A 4637-nucleotide genomic window follows, 5' to 3' on the forward strand; every position below is an offset into this window, starting at 1 on the left:
ACTTTATCATCGCGGGAAACGATTTTACTATGCGGTAACGGCATTCGACTGATTTGGTCTGCGACCTACTCACCATGACCAGTGAATCTGGGAACCCCACGCTTCTCCTTCTGCACCCAACTTTATTTTGATAGTGGTAAACTGTGGTCTATACTCGCACATATCGTGTAATTATGTAATCTAGACAAAACCCGAAATAGTAACTTCTAGTCATTTTGAAGTTCATGTCCAATGCGACTGCCGTAGTTCAGTATTAATTCAGATGAGTGGCACCTTCCAGAATTAAACAGGAGGCAAGATATGCCAGTAGAAAGTTTCAAGTCTGAAGAAGAGTTCGAGTGATACTTTTATGTATGGGCTTACCAGGGCAAAAGCTGGATTTTATACAGACTTGGTATGGGGCTTGGCCTTTGTAGTTGGATTTCATTTCGCCAACGCCATTACTCTCTCATTTTTAATTGGTCTCTTTAGTTCGAATTGACCCAGCTCTTCATTTAATAGTCCTTTAGACTAAAGTTTTGGATCTACATTATCTCACGTACCCCTAAATTTACTAGGCAAAAACGCCATCTATTACAGAAACACTTTTCAACAAAATTATTGTTCCTGTTATTTATTTTAATATATTAATATTATTTAATATTCAATGCTATGTGATAACAAACGTGAAAATTAAGCAGGAATTATATGTAAGGCACACTGGTACAATGACTTCGACGACCGAAGTTTTGGTTGAGAAGAAGCCAAGGGCTGCTTCTAATGCCGTATAATATCCATACACATTTGTGAAACAATTGTGATACATCATATGCAGAGAATTGCACAAAAGCAGAGTGACTTTTTCAAGGAGATGGTTACCGAAGCAAGTTTTTGTGCTTTTGGACCTATTCATTTTCGACAGTTTATGACTCTCATCGGTAGGTCACTGGGCGCGCAAAACAACTGAACGATGTAGACAATAGAGTAAAGGAGGCTTCAAACGAAATTCACCCCATTGTGGGTAAAGTACGCCTTGGCCGTCAAGCCAAACTTCAATATGTTTCTCTCAGTGACAAGAACATACCTAATCATAAAATAAGCATATTCGTTTACACAGGATTCTAGGGTCTCCAATAGATACTCCAACAAGAAAGTATCTAAATGAAAAAAGTTGAAACTACATTTTACAACCCTGTACTGCACTGCAACGTACAGCCACGACAACTGAAGGTTAGACCTTGTTTTTTCGTCGAATTGTTATGTCATTTTTATAACACTGGCATAATTATTGACAACATGTGTTGAAATGGGTATATATCTATCACATATACAGTGATAAATTGAAAAAAATTAAGTGGACTTCACGTCCTTTTCACTGCAACGGTCACCACATTGTTAGTGATGAAAAAAGCTGAGCGTCATACTTTCTGCATTGGCCGTCACGTCGACCATACGCGTCCATATGACGACGGGAGAGACTGCCTTTTGAAGCCTGTTTGTCGACAGCTGAGGGATGTCTTTCGCTGATTTGTGGAGATGGTTTGCAGGAAAACGACCATTCTGCATGATCTATGAAATGTTCGCATGTGTGCGAATATATGTGCATTAAATAGAAAACGATAAATGTCGCCAGTGGGTAACCATCGAGACTGTAGAACCATATTGTGCTCAGTCAAATGATACGTGATTAAATTGACCCTGATAACTATCATTGTTATTACAGAATAAAAAGAGCTAAACCCTAGTGATGTTGATAACTGCAACTACAGTAAGTGACGATTGAAGTTCTACGCCAGGTAATGCCTTCGTGAAGGGCTCCTTCAGATAGCTGCCCCTCCCCTCCCCTCCCCTCCCCCCTCTCCCTGCTATGCTAGATTTGAAATTAGCAAGCAAGCAAATTACCTTCAACTAGCTGCCAAGATGGTAGCTCTTTGAATCTGGCGGGAAGAAAGGAGAAGCCTAATCTAGTGAGAGTAGCTAAGTAGACAACGTCACGGAACGGGCGTAACTATATAATACGGTTGCGCGTAGTCAATTTGGTGGTGTCATTGACGGAGACGCATCGTCCGGCCTAGGACCGCTGGTGTAATTCCGGTAAGAGAATATTTGATATACCGTTACGAAGCGAAGTAAGGTGATTTAATGTAAATACAACAAAAAAAAGCGTATATAACCTTTATAGCATTATAATTAGATATTAGCCAAGTGTATTATCTCCGTATTTATCTTATTTGATTTTTCAACATTGCAAACGTCCGCTATTCAACCTGCTTTTCTATTTATACAATAATAACGTCCTTCGTACGTAATTGCACGGCTAACACTATTGGCAATGTTGCCTTACGTAATTTATCCTTTGTAAGTTTGTTCATTCTTAACAACTCATGGACTTCGGACCAGCAGAACAGCCAGAACCAAAGAAGGCTTCTGGCGGTGAGGTCATGAGGGTGAGGCACAGAAATAAAAAGATTCCGGGGATGGACTTGGCGCGTTATTCAACTCTTCCAACGATAAAAGAGGACAAGCAGGTGCGTCAACATTTTCTCGTAGCCATTGATTCATTATTATCTCTATCGCCACCTGATTTGTATTTCAATAAATAGAAGCCACACTTCTTAGCTATAAACGTCAGGTTTTTCACATGCATGATCCTACTATACTTACATAATGGGTGCTAGCTAATCTTCTACAGCTGAATAGTTGCGAGCCGGTTGGAGCTGTTCTATCCCTAGAATGCTACATCGACGAACGCGATTGCAATTAACATAAACAGTCTCCTACTTCTATAAATGCACAGTATCGTGCATTTCGAGCGATTCAGTGAAACGTATAAGAACATGAAACGAAGACGTAGGCTTATTAGTTTTGTGTTGGTCAACACCGCCATCTAGTGGCTAATTATTAACGAACCTCACAGTTTAAACGTATGTCTATGTGAAACGCCGTTACATTTTTTTTTTTTTTTTTTTTTTACCAATTCGTTAAATACCCTCTAATTCTAAAAATTTTACTTACTAATTTTGTATTATTTCAATGATTATTTCATCGTCATACACGAATCATCCTGTGAACTGTTGCGTTGCACCGTATATTTTGAGCATGTTACGATTGTGACGTCATTACATGAACATTGACCCGTGACACTTTGTTGGTTACTTCCCTATCTTAAGGTGATCAATATTCAAGCCTTCAACCTTCAATTTTTTCCTTCTTTTTGATATTAGGCTACCTGAGAAAAAGCGACGAAGTTTATCTTCTTGATAAAAGCAGCATTTAAATGGCTTAATGCGGAAATCGAAATTTCTACCTGTTGTGCGAAGCTTAAAATAATGAAACAACTTTTATACCTGGAGGCCTTACTAGTTTTCAAGTACTATAGCAAGTAGATTATTATAAGTCCGTTCTTATTTCTTTAAAATTCAGTGACGGCCACTATTCCCCCCAAAAAAAAAAAAGATAGAAACTTTAGATTGGAAATATTGGTTATTTTAGTATTTCGAAATATTTAAAAATTAACTGAATTAACTTAGCTTGGAAATAATAGTCAAAAAGTGAGTTGAAAAAAGTGAGTTATATTAAGAAGCACGGTGAAGTATTTATAGCAGATACCCATTTCCGTAGACCTTCTACAATGAACGCACTCGAGCGCACCGTGACGCTACATTGATTAACGATACAAAAATGATCTTCTCAAATTTATTGAACTATGAGACCTATCGTACGAAATGGGATTTAGAAACCTTTTCTAGAAAATTTTCTAAATCAATAATATATCACTTCTAAGCGGAAACTTCCTGAGCTAGGTGACACTGTTCTTAAATCATTCGATTGAAGTTTTGCGGGGTGATTAGTAACAACGCAATTTACCGATCGCCTTAAAGACAAATTCCGCTAAGTCTCGCAGAGCTGCGCTTCCACATCATATGAAACCGGATTGTATGATATGCAACAAGCTACCTGGTTTCTCCACAGATATTATACATGTTACATCCGTTGAAATACCCAAAAGTAATGCAATAAGGTGGAGGAGGAAAATAATTTGTCAAGCGATTCTCCTTCTGTCTCATATATATATATATTTCTCTCTTATATTATATATAAATACGTACAATTGTACATGTATTTTTATAGATATAAAAGCCCGTTTGATAGTTTGAGTCCTCACCTTACGTCTACACTTGTGATCATCCTGGAAGTGTCACATAAGGGGAATGACATTGTAGCAAACCAGTAGCTACAATCACAACTGACAATTGCTGCTGAGGCTGCAGATAACTTATTTCCATAATATATCTAAATCTTAACCGTAACCTTTCGCTGTAAACGAGGCAATCGATAATTTTTCACATCTTAACCCTTTTATTTTTTTCTACAGGAATTCTAATAAGCAACTTCGAAGTTTTCGTACGACTATGGCCCTTACTTTCACAAGCACAATCTGCTTGAAACTTGGTAGGATCCTAATGGTAAAACTGGCTTAACCCAACAGAGCTCTGTGCGGCCAATGGCCCACATTCTACACGAACAAGCTGTGAAGACAAGACGCATAGGACAGCGGTCAGATTGGCCGAGTGGAAAGGAGGCGACATATGTATATCGAAAGGGTAATCTATATATATATATATATATATACAGTAATAAAAGCGATAAAATCTTTC

General features: G+C 38.1%; 1 long non-coding RNA gene across 7 annotated transcripts in view; it reads left to right on the forward strand.

Moving 5' to 3' along the window:
• LOC111262473 (uncharacterized) overlaps positions 1-4637 on the forward strand; it is a 12355-nt gene extending 7718 nt beyond the window's left edge. For 6 of the 7 annotated variants that reach the window (XR_002681626.1, XR_002681627.1, XR_002681624.1 and 3 more), the window contains 3 exons: positions 1703-2073; positions 2343-2507; positions 4355-4637. This is a non-coding gene — a long non-coding RNA (uncharacterized LOC111262473). Of the gene's footprint in view, positions 1-1194; positions 1210-1702; positions 2074-2342; positions 2508-4354 lie in introns of those variants that run through there. The other variant, XR_002681622.1, reaches the window with a different exon arrangement.

This window comes from Varroa jacobsoni, unplaced genomic scaffold (assembly GCF_002532875.2).
Source record: "Varroa jacobsoni isolate VJ856 unplaced genomic scaffold, vjacob_1.0 scaffold_665, whole genome shotgun sequence".
Taxonomy (NCBI): domain Eukaryota; kingdom Metazoa; phylum Arthropoda; class Arachnida; order Mesostigmata; family Varroidae; genus Varroa; species Varroa jacobsoni.